The sequence below is a fragment of the Microtus pennsylvanicus genome, chromosome 14, assembly GCF_037038515.1.
Source record: "Microtus pennsylvanicus isolate mMicPen1 chromosome 14, mMicPen1.hap1, whole genome shotgun sequence".
NCBI classification, from domain to species: Eukaryota; Metazoa; Chordata; class Mammalia; order Rodentia; family Cricetidae; genus Microtus; species Microtus pennsylvanicus.
Genome location: NC_134592.1, coordinates 43,188,744 through 43,208,994, shown reverse-complemented (window position 1 = coordinate 43,208,994; position 20,251 = coordinate 43,188,744). Strand labels below are relative to the sequence as shown.

Sequence of the window (20,251 nt, the reverse complement as noted above, 5' to 3'; positions counted from 1 at the left end):
CGCAAGGTGCTTGTGGAGTGGACTCTCTGACTTCAGAACAAGGCTCAAAACAGGAGCAGGGATGGGGGCAGCCCCAAGTTTCCGTTTGGACCAATGTTCTTTTTTTCTAGCTAGACCACATTTCTCAGGCAACAATAACAGCTCACCCCTAAAGTGTTGATTTTCTCATTACACATCTCAGGTATAAATTCTCAGGGCAAAAACCAAACTGGTCTTTTTCTCTGTTAAAACCTTAGCAGCGTTTGTAGCAGTAGACGGATTAGTGACAATGATGATTCTAACAGTAAAGCCAATATATTATTATTTAATTATTACTTAATCTGAACTTCTACTGTTGCCTGGATATTAATTCTTATTTTACAGATTAGAAAACTGAGGTCTAGACATATAGGCTTGAAATATGTGTGGAAGGTACTCAGTAAATAATTGTTGAGTGGACGCTGGCATGGCCAGAGTTCCTTGACACTCTTATGTCAAAAGATGACAATTCAAGGGACTGCCTTGTTCTGATTACATAGTAACTTTGAGAACCTACAGGAACGGAGAGTAGGGAGGTTGGGAATTGCTTTGATTCTGAGCGTCTGACTCTGCTAGTGTCATCACACCCCTAAGGTCAGTGTCCAGAGAAGCCTGGAGGCAGCTCTGGTTGTACATTTACCCACAGAGCGGCTGGTGCAGCATTCTCCACTACTTCGTGTAGACGCTGGCACCGCTTTGTACAGGAGAGAATCCCCATGGAGAGTGCTGGACCTCGTCCTGACAAGCAGCTGGGTTAGCTGGGGTAAGAGAGATCCTCTTGAGCCTTCTTGGTTCTAAAGTGGCCTGATGGAGGACCCTTTGGGGGTTAATGGTGTTACTCGTACTGGTCAGGGCCTTGCATGCAGATCAGTACTCATTGTCCGGTGTTGGAGTGGCTTCTCTGTTCCTTAGCCGTAGCTGTGCCTTTTACCCCTCAACTCAGTGTTTGGTTTGGGTTTTTCTGCCCTGGGCTGTGTCCTGTCTCTTAGCACCATCAGCACAGCTTCTGTCCAGTTGCTTCATACACTCTATCCAGTGTTCTGTATGGGAAGTCTAGTGTCTTGTCTGAAATCCCAGACATTGTCTGGGTACCTCTGTGCCCTTCTGTCTCAAGAGCACAGGGTCCCTATTTTTCAGTGCTATATGTTTATAGAACCTGGAAGTTACTGACGAATGAATTGTTATTTAAATAAAACAGAATATTTATTCTTGCTTACTGAAGTTGAGGGGCAAATATGAGCCCAACAGCTCTTCTTTGAAAGCCAGCTGGGATAGAATAAAGAAGTCCAGGGTTCACTGTGGCTGGGAACTCAAGTCTGTAAGAATGAAGTTTACATGTGCCTCCTTCACTTCTGTGTAGCAAGACTGAGCAGGGGAGCAAGGACCCATTAGCTCCATGAATGAATGAGAGAACGAAGGGTGAATGAATGAAGAGAAAATTGCAAATTATCATCTCATATTGAATTGCAGTTTAGGAATTTGTTGTATGTATGGAAGGGGATGATTCATGCCTGCCTATAATTGTGCCTGTGAAGTAAAACTAGTTTGGTGTGTGCGCGCGTGTGTGTTTGTCTGTCTTTATGTTGGTGGAGTGTCTGTTGGCATCCATCCTGGTTGATTTTCCAGTATGAGCAGGTACAGTTGTTAATGAGAATATTTTCCACTGGCTTTTACCAGGCACTCCCTAGTAAGGCGGTGCCAGGTTTCTAAGAGCAGTGACCTAAAAGGCCAGCATCCAGGCGAGAGCATTTATCAAAATTCTCTTTGCTGTGGACCAAGGGACTCCTGATGAAAACAGACTGTCCTGGGGGATTGTTTTTATGGGGTGGAAACTCGTGCTGGTAAGGTAACTGAGAACTTCAAGGTGACAGCAAGCATTGGGATCCAGGGAGGAGGTGCTGCTATATTTACTGAAATCAAGAAATAAGAGGTAGCCGCATTTTTTCTGTGTCATATCTTCAAGTGGGTTGGGTGCTTCCTTGAAATGTAAAATCCAACTTTCTCCACTGTGCTATTTTGAGGTCTTTGAAAATTATACTTGTCTTTTATTTGGGTGTTAATTATTTGGGTGTTATTTAAAAATTGTTTGCCAGTGTTTGCCTTTATGTTTGTGAGCAGCTGTTTCCACCTGTTGCCTTTTCTAACTTACACTTCCCATGACTGTGTTTGCATGCCTGTTTAATGTTTGGCCCACACAACAGGATGCAGTGTCTGCTGTTTCTCTGGCTTTTTAAGGGGCTGGCTTCTAAGAAGCACGACTTTGCAGTTACTAAGTGAGTTTCTGTTGGGTCAGACTTAAGCAGAAAACCTAAGCAGAAAAACTCTCTTATTTCCTATTTCTAATCTGACTGCAATGTCCCTGGGAGTGGGTACCCTGAAGAAAAAGATACAGTTTTTATTTCAGGAGCAAAGACGCACTGACATAGGGGTTTTGAGCTGTAGAATTTGGGTGGAAGTCCGGAGCTGCGAGTTCTCTGACTGCAGTCACGGTGACACTGGAACTGGAACTGTCTTCCAGTGAGTGGCCTGGTGACCTTGCTCACTCTGCCTCTTCAGTCGGGGCTGACTGGAAGCTCCAAGTGAGAAAGTCCTTGCTTGTCCTTGTGTCTTACTGTTGAACTGTTTTCTTCCCCAGGATTAGCATTTTGATGTTGAGTGAAAAGGGAAATTGCAGAGATGACGGCGTAGTGGGGGAGGTGAGCAGTGGAAAGGTGTAGGGGCTGTTTCTCTGCTAGTGGGAATAGTGAGAGCTGAGCTTATCAGAAATGCCTGACGTGTTGAGGAGGCTTGATTGAAAATTACCTATTTTTTAATTACCATGTTTATATTCCTATTAGTGTGACAGTGTCCAACATTTTATTCATCTGGTCGAACTAGAAGTCTCTATTCACTAAGCCAAAAATATTCCCATTTTCCTCCACCTTCAGACCTACTGCACTCTCTGGTTCTGTGAATTTCACTCCTTTAGCTTCCTCGTAGAATTGAAATCATGCCGTATTTATCATTTTGTGACCAGTGTCTGTCACTCAGCATGATGTTCCGTAGGTCTAGCCCTGTTGGAGCTTGTCACAAGTTGCCCTTCCTTTTAGAGGCTGGTTAATATTCCATTGTTTATGTAGATGCCCGTTGGTTTCCGTTTCCCAGTTGAGGACTTTTGGGGTACTTAACCTCTTGGCTATTGTGAATAATGCTGCTGTAAACATGGCTAGAAATTGTTTGCTGGAGGCCCCACTTTTCTTTTGTGGATTTTCCCCTCCAGTGGAACCGTGGGGTCATGTGGTAGTTATAATCTGATTTTTAGAGCCTCCTTTGTTGTATTGTTTTATCCCACCAGCTGCCATGGAGGAGGTCCAGTTGCGCCACATCCTTGCCACTGTGCTTGCTGTTTTGTCCCTGTTTCTGAGCAGTAGCCATGTAACAGTTGTATCCACAATACTCATTGCTCTAAACTTGGTGCTGTAGTTAGTGACGAGCTTGTTATAGTCATGATATCGCTGCAGAATATTTATTCAAGTCCATTGTCTATATTACAGCCGATTTTGGAGTTTTGGTGGTGGTATTGAGTTGCAGGAATTTGGGATGTTAACTTCCTACCAGTTTCTACAGGTCGCCTCTTCACTGCCCATCATGGTTCACAAGGTGCCCCTTGTCTAGTTTTGCTTCTGCTGTCTCTTGAAAAAGAGTTATGAAATCTAGCATCATAAACACGGTATTTTAGTTTAGTTTTGGGCCTGCTGTAGTTCTCCAATCTGCTTGTATTGTTTTTGTATCCCACACAAGACAGTAGCCAACATCTGTCTCCTGCAGGTGGCTGTCCTGCTTGTTGTGTTAGCTGATGAAGAGACTGTCATTTTCCATCGAGAGTTTTGGCTCCTTTGCTAATGAGCATGCGAGGGCCCACCCAGGGCTGTTTTGTCTAGTCTGTGTCTGTCTTTGGGCAGTGCCATACTGCTTTATCTTTGCACTCTGGTTTAGAATTAGGAAGCGTAAGATCCCCAGTTTTGTTCTTTACCCTCCAGAGTCATTTGAGATTCCATATACTATTGGAATGGCTTTTTCTATTTATGCAAAGAAAAAAAATTGGAATTCTAACAGAGATGGCATCGAACCTGTTGATTGGGTGTTATACCAGACCAGTACTAATTCTTCTAGCCTGTGACTCCATCTACATGTCTTTTCAAATTATTTTTATAAATATTTTGTAGTTTAAAGTGTATAGGACTTTTATGTCTATAGTTGAACATTATCTCATATTCAAAGGCCCGTACAGAAACTGGAGAGGTGGCTCAGCAGTCAAGAGCTTCATACTGTTCCAGAGGAGCGGGGTTCAGTTCCCAGCACCCTCACGGTGGCTCACTGCACTTCTGGGGACCTGACACCCTTTTCTGGCCTCAGCAGTAGGCGTGCCCCATGGTCACAGACATCAGTGCACCTGAAACACCTATACACATAAAGTGTGAGGAAATAAATCTAAACAATATTTTAAAGCATATGCAAATATACAAAATGTTTATCAAGTTTCAGAGATATACTGTTATTTATATTTGATAACTGAAGAGGGAAAAAATAACTCGTCTCATGTCAAAGAAAAATTTGGACCAGGGACCTGAGAGAATAGCTTTCCTTTTGTCTTTGGGTCCTTTGTTGTTCTCCAGAGAGTCACTTTTGACGGGCTTTGGTGTTTATTTTATCACATGCTAAACTTTGCATCTTGAACAAACACATCTGTTTTATAGTTCTTATATGACGTGTTTATTATGCAACTTGGACTTCTGATTTCAGTTAGACCATCAAAGAAAATTGCCAGAAAAATATATCATGTTTTAAACTAAAGGTATAGTTGACAAGTTAAAATTATATTTTTATAACTATAGTATATTAGCATTATTTTTAATGTATATTCTATTCTGTGGAGGTAACATTCTTGCATTTATGGTTCCCATATTTAGCTACTAATAACTTTTGACTATTTGATAAGATCCCTCAAAATCTGGAGTGTAAAATATTAGCCTTTGTTCAAATACTCCAAGCTTGGTAATGGCATCGGAATGGCAATTTAAAACAGAGCTTGTGTGTTATTTCATTTGGAACAAATTTTGTAAGAGAGACAGTCTCTAGTGCCTAGTCTTACTGAATTGCCCAATAAAGCAATTAGTGTTCACACCTAATTATTTTGAAAATTACAGAGCTGGGTGGAGAGGACACACTGGGTAGTGTCAGCTTCCTCTGCGGTTCCCTTTTGATGACTTTAGAAAGGCATTTATTTTGCTTTGTTTTTGGTCCAGGCCAAAATAAGAGTGTAGTAACCCACTTACAATGACTAAAATCTAGTAAAGCTATTTCTTCCCTTATTGTTTGGTTGCCACAGTTTCAGGAGTGTTTGTTTAGCTGTATAATTACCTTCTTGAGGATTTAGCACACAGACAGGAATCTCCACTGAGAAGACACGCTCCTTCTTGCCACTGCTGGCTATTTCTGTGTTTATTGTTTAATGGAAAGAGATGATACGTGTTAATCAGTCCACCCAACCCACGCACGAGCTCTTCTGCACTTGGAGCACGTGCACCAGACTCTGACTTGCTTCTGCTCTTTCCTTCTTCCAGGGTCTACATCTTATTGCATCAGAGATTTTGAGGTGTGTGTATTGTGTGTAATGTGGTGCTTCCTTAAGATTCTACTTTTGGTCAAGTATTTACGTGTGTGTGTGTGTGTAAATTTGTTTGAATGCATCTTAGAATCATACCAATAATCAGTCATTTCAGCCATGTGGGTGCTTCTTGAAGATTCCTTTTCTAGAGTACAGTTTGAAATTCTTAGAATTTCCCATCCACCATAGAGCTGTGCCTGAAATGGGGCCAGATGTAAAGTTACAGCACTTGCCGCGTTCTCGGAGCCATCTGGAGAGCTTCCACCACTGTGGTTTCTGTGAGCCGGAGACATTCTGGAGAGATACAGAATTGAAAGCCAGCCTCTTGGGGATCTTTGTTACCTTGTTCCTATAGCTGGTGAAGTCCTGAGAACGTGTCTTATATGTCATCACGGTTACACCTGATACTGCATTTATTTTTTAGGTTTGTGGGTTGCCACTCTGGTAGATCTGTAAGTCACAATATTAATGGTGAAATGGTGAAAGTGTCTGCCTTTATGGGCATGCGTTTCAAGTATGCCCAAAACACAAGCACGAAAGAGCCAATTGAGAGGCCAAGGGGTTATTCAGGTGTCGACATGAGTTTTAATGGGGTTGGGGAGGAAACGCAGACATGCTATAGTTTCAGCAGCTCACTGACAATGCTATCATGTTCTTCCCAGCTCCCTATCCACTGGAAACTCTTCCCACAGGCACCATAAAGGGACCACATGGGCCACATGGAAGTAATAGTCGCCAATTATTGAGCAAATTCTTGACTAAATACTGAAGCCTTGTGACCGTTAATACTTGAAGCAGTTCTGGAATGATCTCTATGTGTCCACATACATAGTGCGTTTAAAGGTTGTACATTGAAAAACTGTCTGTCTTGTGAGAACTGTAGTTCTTTTCTGTTTTCACATTAAATGGCGGTGCACACATTATGGCATTACTTGACTTCCATCAGGCCTGTGTCTTTTTGCTTGCATATATTAGCTCTTTCATATCAGCGCCCATGGCCTTCGCGTGTCCTTTGTAACCCCAGGTGCAGGGTGTCCAAATGCTAGCTCTCAAGTTAGCTGTATGGTAGAGTCACCTATGGGGCCCTGAGTTGTTCTCCTGGGCCCCAGGGCCAGCGCCCCCGATTTCTTTGGTGCAGGATGGGCATCTGATATTTATCAGAACATATATGAATCTTTGCTACAAATCAGGAGCCCTCCTTCCTTTCTGTCACAAGATTCATTGACTTTCCTGCATGTATCTATAGGTTAAATTCCTAAACATGGAAGAGGTGAGGGTTCTTAGGTGGAGGTTGAAGTGTAAGTGCAGGAAAAATGGGCTGTCAGTCAAGCTGCTGACCATTGACAGCTCTGTTGACACCGCCCACAGCGCGTCAGCTAAAGCTTCCCCTTTGCTTATCTCCCTGCCCCCAAGTTATTTTTTTAATTATTTTACTTTTGGGAGGTTTTTGTTTGTTTTGTTTTTCTTACTTCCCCTTAATTGTTTGTTGGCATTCTCAATGTGAAAAGAGATTGGGGACAGCCCAAGTCAAAGTTTTATTTCATTAAACCTTTGGAAATGCTTTGCTTTTGGAAATAAGTCCTGAAGACCCTGACAAGGTGGTAGTACTTCCTCCACATGTGTCTGCTGAGGGTTTTGGCAGTTCTGCCTAAGAGCAGCGCGGTACCCTTTGCAGCCACACCACACCCAAACAGGGCCGAGTAGAAGCTCAGGGTTCTTTTTACTGCCCCATTTCTATACTTAAGCTTGCATAAAATTGAAGCCTCTTTTGAAGTTTTATTATGTAAAATTTGCAAGTGGAATTTTTGTGAAGGGCAGGGTGACTCTTTGGGAGGGAGTTCTGATTTTGTCCTGTGACTGCGTCTTCTCCGTGTGGTTTCTGGATGGCTCCTTGCCCCATTTTGCTCATCTCAGGAGGAACCCAAGCATAGATACGGGGCTGGCATGTAGAAAGTTCACAGTGTTGCCCTCTGAGCAGTAAGTTGTAGGAAGAGAGACTGGAAAATGATGTTCCCCACTCCTGAACATGAAACGCAGAAAGAACCAAAAACTTAGTAACTTCCCATAAACATTTTTGACATCTGTAATCCCACATGGTGGCCACATCCACATGTGTTCAGATTGGGCTTTCTGAGGCAAAAGTATGAATTCCAGTGGTCCCGGGTTCTGGAAAGTAGGGGGTTTACAATCGTTTTTCTGTCTTGGTGAACAGCCGACAAAAACTTTTCTAGGCAGAGGAGATGCCTTCAGAGTTAGAGAATGGGTAGTGTGCAGCTGAGGTCAGTGACTGGGGACACTCTGGAGGGGTCCGATGGATCCGCCTTGCCAATGTTAGTGTCCTGATCGTGACTCAGTTGGGTGTGGTGTGCAGTTTGTATGCAAGTGGTTGGCTGGGGGTAATAAGCTTTTGACTTCTTCACAGCACATAGCAAAGCTTTATTTTAATTGCCCTTTTCCACACTGTCCCCCAAACCTCAGAGAATTTCCCACAGTTAGCAGATAAGCTGACCAAGCTCCAGAGCTCTTGGTTTAGCGAGGACAACTGCCCTGTAGAGATTAGGGTAGTCTCATTCCAGGAATGTTCTGCTGATATGCACAGGGATGTCAGTCAGCTGCTGCTGAGTGAGCTTGGTTCCACAAAGCAGGAGCTACCACATTACAAGTCCTCCCTCTGACTTTTTCATCTTATTTTCACTGCGTGCCCATCGAGGACCACCTGAGCATCTGGAGATGCTAACACGGCGAGGAGGCAGCACACATCACCCATGCTGCCTTCAGTCCGATGCCTGTGAGCAGTTTCTCTGCAGAGGAGGAGGAGTCTTCTGTAGGACTGAGATCTACCAAGTCTTTTAGCCAGGGAGTGAGAGCTGCGCTGCCCAGTTGTTTCCTCTTGGAAGTTTAGGCCTTAGGTCCTCCAGCTTCTGTGGGCTTAGGTGTCGCCTGTGTTGCTCTCTAGACTCGGTCTCGCTGTTTCTCTTAGTTTTGTGTTTAAGGCTTTATTTAACTTGGTTTTAATAATAAAATGACTCAGTTTACATTTTATTTACTTATAGAAAATAGAGGAGATAAAAACATACATAAGCCGGGCGGTGGTGGCGCACGCCTTTAATCCCAGCACTCGGGAGGCAGAGGCAGGCGGATCTCTGTGAGTTCGAGGCCAGCCTGGTCTACAGAGCTAGTTCCAGGACAGGAAGCAAAAAAGCTACAGAGAAACCCTGTCTCGAAAAAAAATGAAAAAAAAATGCATAACTTTCATTTCTTTGGATGATAAAATTGAGTCAGGAAATACAAATGTCTTTCCTAATGTTCTATAAGAAGTGGCTAAGTTAGGATTTGAACTCAGGTCATAATTCCTGAGCTACCAGTACCTCAGTTGCCCATAACTGAGGATGATGGGACCCTTGTAGGAGGCTAAGTTTAACCAAGAATCTTTCTTCTGCTTAGTGTTTCTGTTTCCTCTTCTTGCAAATGCATTAACGCAACTTGGTGTGAAAACAGATCATGAAAAGAAGGGAGTTTTCAAATTTGCTTTCTGTGAACATGAAGGTACAAGGGCCTCTGGGCAAATCTTTCTTCTATTTTCCTCCAGTGAATCATGTTCCACAAGAATGCTGGTAGTCATTTTTCTCTGCCGAAGCCTTTGTAGAAATATAGATTATGTATTTTTGATAAACTTTGATTATAATATTGAGAAGGGATAAGATTGAGTGGCTTCTGGCTTAGGCGCATTGAGGATTGGGAACAGAAGTCTCTTTTCTGGGGGCCAGGGCTTATGATCTCAATGGGATCTCCAGCATGTCTTTGTCTGGTAAACTTGGAAGTTTTAGAACATAGTCATGGAGAGAGAATAAGTCTAATATGTAATCTGTTCAGTTACTCTCTGAGAATTGGCCAGATTATTTCTAGGATTAAATTTAAAGACACGGACTGTGTCTCCTTTTCAGCCACCGTCATGGAATACCAGGTGTCTTCTGCATGGCCAGTACCACTGCCTCTTTGCTTGTATGTAGTGATCTTAAAGTTGAAGTACCTGGAGTGCGGTCTCCATGGGGCTGTTAATTTATTGTAAAGACTGACTTCAGGAGGATACCCCATCACCACATACCAGAGCATGGAAGTAACAAGTGTGTGCTGGTGTCTTACAACACGTGTGTCCTTCCCCAGTGACAAATGGCCGTGCCCCGGGGCTCTTCCTGAAAGCTCTGGGGTGGATCAGGACGCTACATCCTTTTGCTTGTTAAGGAATAAAACTTGCCTCTTAAACAGCTGAGGGTTTGGTGTGACACAGCTGGCCAGGAAGTCTTAGCGTGTGTTTTTGTAACCTCCACCTTCAAAGGTATCTTATCAGTGGGTCTTTTAGAGGCGGTGAAGACGGACACCCCACAGGAGAAAATGATCTGCACGTCTTTGGTCTTCACTTTCAGCTTGTTTATGGGCTCTACTCCCAGGCGAGTCCCAGGTCTGCTGCCCAGCACCACAGCTCTGTGGTGAGGTTGACTCCTCTGGTGGGAGAGCTCCAGTGACACTTTTGGTTTGGCTTTTCTCCCAGATGATTGAGTTGTGCTGGCTTCCAGACGCCGGTTTCTGTCATTTGAGCAGCACAGACGTCCTCACCAAGAACTGTGTTCTATTGGCTTTAGGGACTTATGCTGTGAACCTCCCATTAAAATATTGAGTCATGCCACGAGACATGCCAGTTTCCAGGGTGACAATCTAGAGGTGTCCTTGTCTCTCCTCCCTGTGAGAGGTGGCGAGGGTGAAGGGGAGCAGGCAAGGACACCTTGTGAGAGATGGCAAGATCTGGGGCAGGAACGTGGAAACACAGTTGAGGGCGTGTATTTATTAGTTGAGTCCAGGTCTGTCCTGAAGATGTTTGTGGGGTGCCTTTGGGCCCCTTCCCCCTCACCTAGGAAAGAACGAAGGAAGGAAGGTCATAGATTTGGATTTCCGCTTTGCACTCCCGTACCTGTCCTGGATGACACAGAAGCACTGGTTTTCAGGGGTCTTTGGCATTTTGGGTGTTTAGAATTTGTTTTCCCTGTTGCCGGGGTGGGGCCGGAGTGGGATGCCCTCCCTGTTTTCCTCTTGCATCAGAGACGTTACTGGGATGAGAGAGCACTGACTGCTGAGTGACTTTCCTAGAGCCACTCCAAGACATGCCCTTTTGGAACATCCTTCCGGGATCAAGTGTGTGGGAATGGCTGGGCTGCCCTCCACCAACGCACAAAGACACGCCCTTTCCGTTTCCTGGCCATAAGGATGTTGAAACCTACAGGGTTTCAGATGCTTTTGCAACCTTTGACTATATCCCATGATTCTTTGGCACTTGGCACCTGGCGTGCTTGGGAAATGAAACTAGACAAGAGGAATGTGAGAGGAGAGAGATGGCCAGAGGGAGTAGCAAAGAACACTATCTTTCCCTTTCCCACTTTCTTGATAAGAGGCCTGGAGCTGTGTGGCTGCGGCCCCAAATTAGGTGAGGTGCGCCTAGGCTCTGAAAGCAAGAGGTGTGGCGGCTGAAATGGAGGTCCCGGCTCTTCTCCCTGAGGTTCACACCACACAGAGTTCGCCCTTGTCCCTCTGTGCGTGCAAAATTCAGCTTGTCTCGGAGATTTCAGAGGCCTTTGTTGTACAGAAATGATTGTAATTTGGTGTTGACTATGAAACGCTGTGACTTGGTTAAAATACCTCTGGTCCCCACTGAACTTGTGAGTTCATTTGAAACTGTTGGCGCGTAGGTGAGTGGGTGGCTAGCAGGAGCTTTGTGCTTCTTGCTCCTTTCTTGGCCCCAGCATATCTAGCCTAGGGTTTCCTTTGTTGTTCCTAGTTTTCCTGTTAGGGAAAATCCTTGAGAACATAGCCAGGGAGTGCTGCTCCCCTGGTATGGTCAGCCATCTTTAAAATATGTGACTGAAGTCTCTGATGAACCAATTAAAATGGTGGACAAATCAATGCAAACCTAATTTTGTCATTAGAACTCTCACATTTTCCCCAAACATTGGTCACTCATTGTGTCTTGCTTTGTGGAAAGCAGGTGTTACCTATCTCCTCTGCTGTGGCTGGCGTTATCAAAGGAAACTTGAAACTTCTTGCCAATTAAAAAAGAATCTCAATCATCATCGTCATCATCATCTACATTCCCAAAAATTGGCTTTGTTTTCTGACCTGTGCTGTGTTGGGAGGTTTTGTTTGTTTTGTTAAAGAACAGTACAAATGACTCTGACTCTGAGCTAGACCACAGATGGATTGCGTTTCTTACCCTTTGCTAAGCAAAATGCACCTGCTCCAGACTCTTAAGTAGCTTTAATTGCTTCCTTGTGCGCAGCATAGCAATAGCCATCTGTAATGTTATAGATGGATTGCATCGGGATGTCCCAGAGGTGACTTCTTCCTCTGCCCTAGTGCCAGAAGCTGAGGTTAGGAAAGTGTTCTGGTTGAGGGCCCAGCTGTCATGGTGGAATTAGTCCTTTCTTTCAGGCTGATCTCGTTAAAAAGGAGCCAAAATGTGACACAGAGGTTCCTGGTTTCAGGAACCACATGTGCTCTCTCTGGTCAAGAGAAAGGCCAGCTCTGCTGGTCCCCAGTCATCCACTAGGATGCCCCACTGTGAGCTCCCAGAGTTCTCCTCCATCTATGTCTCTAGCTCTGTCTGGCACATTGAGGCGACTCAGATAAGGATAACTGAGTAAAAGGATATTTTCTTAAGCAAAGTATTCTTTAAATGCAAGGAATTTGGGAAATACCTAAAGGTTTTTGCAGTGAGTCTACTTCCCACGGAGCCTGTTTGTGAATTAGTTGACAAAGTAGGGATCAACTAGTTTTCCCAGAAACCTTTTGCTCTTCGTGCTCCAGGGAAATTGCAAACACCCTGAGGGTGAGTTCCGTCTGCTGGAGCTATTGACAGCATCAAAAACTTGAGTAGTGGCTCAGGAGCACCCAGTACTTCAGTTGGTTAATAAATGTTCTGGTGGCTGCAAAAACAGACAGGACAACTGTAGGAAGAACACAAAGTTACATGCCCGAAATTCAGAGGTCGGACCATCTGTTCACTTTACACTTTTCATTCAACAAGCATTGAGAATACACCGCCTGTCGGGGACTAAATAATACCGAGTCCCTGCTCTCGGGGTCCCCGAGTCTAGTGGAAAAACAGACTATAAATGCACTCAGTTATGTGTATGTACAATAGTTGTGGCAAGAATGTGTACCCATCCCTGGAAAGTTTAAGGCCCATAAACATGGTGTTATCCGAGTGAGCCCTGAAAATGGTCAGATAAGGAAGGAAAACATGGGCTATTGAGAGGGCTCATCAGATGAAGGTGCTTGTTGCTGGTACTGATGACTTGCATTCAGCCCTAGAACCCAAGGTAGAAGGAAAGAACTAATCCCTACAAGTTGACCTCAGTCTGTGCCTCTGTGTGTGTGTTGTGCACTCAACACTACAATTACTATCAAGGTGTGACGATGGCATATGTCCATTTGTGTGTCGGCCTAAGCTCTGGCAGTGTTTGAGAAGGCAGAAAATCATGTCACCAGGGCCAGCACTGTAGTATATGAGCCCTTTTGAGTTTAGGCCTCTGCCCTCTCTAGTCTCCCATTACTCACACCCTGGGCTTCTCTCTGACTCAAATGTGCCAGTCTCTGCCCTGATCCAGCCCAATGCATACACACTCCTCCTGCCTGGAATCCTTTCTACTGACACTGTGCAGGGCTGCTCCTACTTTGTCCTTTACATCTTAGCTAAGCTAAATGTCACGTATCAGCTGGGATCTTCCCTGAGCACTGTCTGAAAGAGCTCAGTAGATTAAATGGGTGCATTTGCTGTAGAAGGACAGCCATTGTAGCCTGCAGCCCAAGGGCCTGTATGGCCATGCCACCTGTTCTTTTGTCTGTGAACTAAGAGTGTTTTTCATATGTTTGGTTGAAAGCAAGTTTGAAAATACTGTTTACGAATATGGTAAAACACCTTTAAAGTTTTTTTTAAAAATGTTGTTTGTTTTGAGAGAGAGACTAGTCTTAAACTCACCATGTTATGGTTCATTATCTGGGAACTTCTCATTCTCCTGCTGGAATTACAGATGCACACCACCAGATCTTATTTTGTGTGGTTCTGGAATGTTAGGCTGCACGCCACTGGCTAAATTATATCCCCAGCCTTGGATATTATAAAGTTATATGAAATTTCTGTTTCCCTTTCTAGAGTGGAGTTTTATTAGAACTTGAGCTCATCATGTTTACATATGCCTGTGACTGCTTTCATGGGAACATGGCAGCACTGAATACTTGTAACCGAGATCAAATTCCCTCCAGAGCCTACAGTACTTACCGTCTGGTCATACACAGGAAAGGTCTTCCAACACCTGGCCTGAAAACCTAGGGCCAGGGAGAAGAAACTGCTGAAGTCATTCTGTTGGGAGGTGAAAGGTGGCTGCCTAAGGCAGTACCCTGACGTTGGAGAGGGTGGGGACTGGATTCCAGCCTGTCTTCTTTGCACACCCCACTCCCAGCTGGCCCGACTTTTCTGCGTGAACACACCTCGGCTTTACCAGCAAACCGAGCCTTCCACCAGCTTCTCTTCCTCATTGGCTCCTGCTTCCCCAGCTTCACCTTTAGGGGGGTGATGGGAGGAAGTAGTGGGTGTGGTGTGCTTGGAGGGCTCAAAGCAGCTGTTGGGATGGCTGTGGTCAGTGAAGCCTTGCAGTGGAGGGAGGCCCATGGAAGTGGTTCCTGCCTCGGAGACGGCAAGTGGATGATTGCTTTTGCTTCCTGTTTTGATCTGTATCTAAGAGATGAGGCTCTGAAAAGTGGCTTTCCAAATATGTGTATGAAATGGCCGCCTGTTGGACCTCTCTGCCATCCCTTTGCTTGATGGATAATTTAAAGGTGCATTTATTCAGTTTGGGTTCCATTGAGGAGCTAGCATGAAATCTTGACCTCTGGGCCTGTCACGTGCTCCGTACTAAAATTATTTCCATCAGGTTCTTACCTGTAGTAGACTCTGTAACTCACCGCCCATGTCAGAATGAGTCACAGGTCCATATTCTCTTTACAGGATGGTATTTTAAGATTTAAAGACTGCTTTGGACTGAGGTTTAGGTCCTAACACTATTCCCTGGCTCTATACAACCAGAATGTAGTATAGCTTGAGTTTCTGTGAAAATAACTTAGAAAACACAAATTTTCCAAATTGTTTGCTAACCAACTTGTACGTGAGGTGTTAAGCAGCATATGCTTGGGGCATTTGTCCTCGGGGAGTTGACTCCTTCAAGGAGGGAAGAAAGATCAGCATCACAGATGACTGACTGTCAGCTGGACTCGTGGCCTCATGAAATGCTATGAGAATTCAGACCGGTCGGGTAGTTAGCAAGCCTGGAAGAAGTGGCTAACAGGAACTTGAAGCCTGACCTTGGACCTTAAGGTCTGGGTGCTTATAGAATTCAATCTACTTCATTTTCCTGCCTCTGTTTCCCAGAAGTCTCCGTACTCCACCCACCCTCCACCTAACCACACAGACCTTGACCTGAACAGTCTCTTAGTTTACTATTAATGGGCTCCGCAGGACAGTGACCCTGCTTTCAAGGAGACGTTCCTGCCCTTTTGACACATACCAAAGACAAACACCTAGAGGTACAATTTAGGGAGATAAGTCGTGACTCCCTTGACCTAGTGCGCAGCAGCTGCCTGTCTATGCAGAGGACAAGATCTGAGACTAGCTAGAGCAGTGGCTCTCAACCTTCCTGATGCTGCGGCATTGTGATACAGGTCGTCATGTTGTGGGGACGCCAACCATAAAATTATTTAGTTACTACTTTATAACTGTAATTTTGCTACTGTTATGAATTGTAATATAATTATCTGATATACAGGGTATCTCTTATATGACCTCCAAAGGGGTCATAACCCAGAGGTTGAGAACTGCTGACTATAGAAACTTCCACAGTGATTTGAGGTTGCTGAGATGTTTGTTGTCTGTGTTATAAAAATGGCTATTTGCAGCAGATTACAGGAAAAACAACTAGTAATTCCTCACAGGTGGTCTGGCAAACTAGTTGTACAAATCACCAATCAATATCCAATCAGTTGAATATTTTCTTTCTCCTCTTTGTTCTTTTAGCAGCACTAAGGATGGAACTTGGGACCTGATACATCTCTTAAGTATTTTTAATAGGCATTTTTTTTCATACTTACTTTCTTCTTCTAAAGCTAGCAAATAATCACATCAATTTTTTAAAGCTCTTTTCACTAATGACGCAAACAGTGTGTCTTTATTATAACAATATGGGCATACCAGAGGCTTTGTGTCTTAAAAAGTCAAGGTGATCTGCACATATCAGAGCCAATTGCTGCTGATACTGATAAATTTCTCCCATTCTTATGCTTATGTGCGTGGATTTTTAATAAAAGTGTGATACTGTATACCTACAGTTATGGGCATGTCACTGAGTGTCCTCTTACAATATCTGTTGCTGAACTGTTGTGTGTGTGTGTGTGTGTGTGTGTACCTCTTTGGTTGTGTCTCTGAGCATTTAAGGCATATTCCCAGGAGCAGAGATACTGGGTCAGAATGTGTGCCTGTTTTAAGGTTTTGATAGCTGCTCTAAGAAATGCTTCCCCAGATTCCAGCTGCCATCACCACAGTGTGTCTCGCTGCCTGAGTGCTCCGGAGACTGGTACTGGCAGGGCGGGAGGATGTTGACAAAAGTCACGAAGAACAAGGACTACCCAGGTAGAAAATGATAGGAGTACAAGACAATTGGGGGGCATAGGAAGTGGCCTGTGAATAAAGTAGGACATTAGTACAAACTAGAAAAGATGGGAACATTGAACTAAAATCCAGTTTGGAGCACTGAAAGCCAATTTAGACTAGTACTGAGGGAACCATTAGCAGATTCTTGAGCAAGGAAATGAGAGCCCAGGGCTTTGCCATTGGGAAATTGAGAATGTGCACTAGACTGCCTTGGGCTACACACGTGTGATGCCCTCTGTGCCCCCTCCCCTCATTAGTCCTTGCATTATCCCCTCTGCCTGAGCGGCTTTCCTGCTCCCTCCTGAGTCTGCTTGTCTGTCAGGGACTGTTTCCAGATCTTACCCTGATTTCCCTGGAGCTCTCTGGCAGGGCATGTCATATTCCCTTTGTTTTAATGATTTGATATACTACTGTCCCCTGGCTCTGAGTTCCCATTTCTGAATCCTTAGGTGCTCACTGTGTATGGGACATAGCAGATACTGATAAACATTTGTCAAAGGACTCCCAAGTACTGCATGTGTATTGTTATGCCTGAGACCAAGGAATGTATGTTCTCGTTCACTAAGATGTTAGATGTCTAAGCTGCCTTTATTTCAGAGCCAACATGGGTGCCCGCAGGGCCACGTCCCTCCTCCCTTCATGCCCCAAGGCTCTGGAGTTGCAGATGCTCAGGAAGCATGTACATTCCCCTAACCCCCCAGACAGTTAAGGCTCAATCCCAGAGGTGTTGGCAAGCCATAGTTATGTATAAACACTTACCCAAAATAATGATGAGGAAACCAAAAATTGGTGGCAATTTCTACAGTAGGGTTTGCAGATGATCTGTGTTGATAAAGTGAGTTTCGTTCTTAAAACTTAAGGACGAAACCAAAGCCTAAAATCTCTCCAGAACTAACTGTTTTAAAATGTGGACACACTCGTTTCTAGTCTCTAGCCTGTGTTTCTAATTGTTGTTAAGTACAACAATCCTGTATAATACATTGTTCTTTAAACGCTGAAAACCTTATAGGCCAAACTTCAGAGCCCAACTCTCATCTTCATGCCCCAGAGTTTCAAAGTTTTTGGAGTAGAGTCCTTTAAAACGATCTTGAATGAATATTAAAATTCAGTATTCCTCAACTATTTACTATCATGGCTGCTACTTCATAAAATAGCCAACCACATAGGACAATTCCAACCAGTGGCAAGAACCTCACTGGGATGGAAGAATAATGCATGGGACCTGAACATCATTGCTGTAGACAGTCATTGGAGGTGGCCTCTGGAGCGAGTCCTAGAGCCTTTATCATGGTGATTACACCTTGCACCAATGTAGACCTAAACACGTAAAGGTCCTGAGGTCAAAGCCCATATAATCAGTGTGTTTTAGGTCCAGTAACTCATGGAAAGGTGGAAAGGCAGACGGGTCAGATTGTGGAGGCTCAGGAGATGATTGGCTAGGTTTTATGAGATTGTTAGGGCATGTTATTGCCCTGGGCATTCTGAAGAGGAAAGTGGTTTGAAGACAACAGTGCCAGCCAGGGTCCCCTTCCCTCTACCTTATCCCCTGCTCACAAAGAGCTGCCTGGATCTCCCATAATTGTAGCCCATTGACTCTCAATTCCACCTTTTCTGAGCCTGTTTTGTGTATATCAGCCCCAGATCAATTCAAGTTGAGATAGCTGCATGCCTTCTCCTGCCCCTTGGGCCTTTTCCTTTTAAAAAGTGCCTGCCACCTGCTAGCCCTGTGTGGACAACTGCTTTGTCCTTAATTACCAACAGGTCTCCTCTGAGAAATCTGTTCCCTGGGAGGGGCTTTGCATTCTCTTTAAAGCTATCCAGCAAGTCACCTGTCCACAACTCCAAAGTGTGGTGAGCCTATCACCTTTCACCTTGCTTGAGTCTTGTCCCTGTCTCTTGCTGCATAGGCTAGCCTAGCCAGTGGAGAACATCTAGCTTCTCCTGTCTGTTCCCCATCTTGTAGACGCACGTTGGCATTACAGACCTACCTGTTGGCACTACTGTGTTTATATGGGCTTGGGCTCTGAATTCAGGCTGGGCTCGTGAGGGACGCTCTCCACTCACTGAGTCATCCCCCAGTGCTGGCTCCCCTGTTGATGAGATTGCTCTTAATATGTGCTGTGGTAGCACTCAGGACATGGATTTTCAAGACTTGGTTTTTCCCTTGATTGTATCACTTGGAAATAATTCCAAGGCAAAATATGGTTGTCTTTCAAAAAGTACTCAACGCCTTAAAAACACATTTATGGTGAAAATTCAAGGGAGTACAAGATAAAAATTTGTACTATTACTACAGTTCCCTGTAGTAATAGGGGCGACGGCAGGGCTGCGACCCCAGCACCCCGCCCACACGGCTAGCTTTACCCGAAATAATTACACGGAAACTGTATTCTTTTAAACACTGCTTTGGCCCATTCCTATCTAGCCTCTTCTAGGCTAATTCTCACATATTAATTTAGCCCATTTCTAATCATCTGTGTAGCGCCCCTAGGTGCGCTTACCAGGAAGATTCTAGCCTAAGTCCATCCTGGGTCGGAGCTTCATAGCGTGCGTCTTCCCTGGAGCAGGTAGCATGGCGTCTCTCTCTGAGGTGTCTGCTCCCCAGCGGAGAGCTGTCAAGTCTGACCTCACTTCCTCTTCCTCCCGGCATTCTGTTCTGTTTACTCCACCCACCTAAGGGTGGGCCTATCCAATGGGCCTAGCAGTTTCTTTATTGCTTAGCCAATGAAATCAACAGATTGATATATGACACTCCCACATCAGTTCCCCAAATCTTTTTATGCTCAAGGCTACTGCTATTAGTGTCTTTGCATGTATTCATAAATCTTTCTATTCGGAAAACACCCTGTAACCATGCAGGTTAAAGTATATGCATTATATAGCTTTTGAATTTTTAAATTTTCATATTTGGATGTCTTGTTCTGTTTAATGAATTCATAATATTCTGTTGCGTGAACCTGCAACAATATTTCAGTATTTCCCTTATTGATGGACTCTTGTCTTTCTGTTTTAAAAGCCCTAATCCCTAAAGCTCTTGATTTGCCATTAACTTCAATTATGTTGAAGAGTGACTCCTCTGTTTCTGTCACTAGACAAAGTACACTAGGCCATGTGCTTGAGTTGTCACTATCTGACAGAGATACATGCCTAAGGAACAGGGCTACACACGTGCCAGGACAGAGAGACGGATGCCTGGGTTTCTGTTCAGTATTACTAAGTCAACTAAAGGGAGGTGACAGAGAATTTGAAATCGGACTTTAAACGATGTTTGAGGGCCGACTCTATGGTTTAGCCAAGACCGATCACCAAGACTGATGACCTGAGTTTGATTTCAGTGCCAGGAACTTCCATGTTAGAAAGACAGAACTGACTCCCCAAAACTGTCCCCAGACTCCATACATGCACTGTGACACAAATCCCCCTCCCAAAATAAATAAATGAATGAAAGAAAAAAGAACATAAAGCTTTAACTTGTAAAAAAAAATGAGATTTTCTAAGGACCAAAGAAGAAACAATCATTCATATTTTTTTGGTGGTTGGTGTTTATTTTTGAGGTTATAATATAATTACAACCTGTCTCCCTTCCCTTTCCTCCCTCCAAAACCCACCTCCATAAACCCTCTCCCACTCTCCTTCAAATTCTTGGCTTCTTTTTCACTAATAGTTATTGCATGCGTATATGTATTTTCATGCGCATATATATTCTAAAGTGTAACCTGGAGAGTACATATTTTGTTGCTTGTATACATGTTTTCAGAGCTGGCTGTTTGGCACCAGTCAACCAATTGGCATGTTCTTCCCTGGGTAAGACCACCTCTCCCACTCCCGGCATTACTTAG

At 44.2% G+C, this 20,251-nt stretch overlaps 1 protein-coding gene across 4 annotated transcripts in view; it reads left to right on the top strand.

The window, feature by feature from the left end:
* Daam1 (dishevelled associated activator of morphogenesis 1) overlaps window positions 1-20,251 on the top strand; it is a 157,323-nt gene that overhangs the window by 40,933 nt on the left and 96,139 nt on the right. The window lies entirely within an intron of this gene.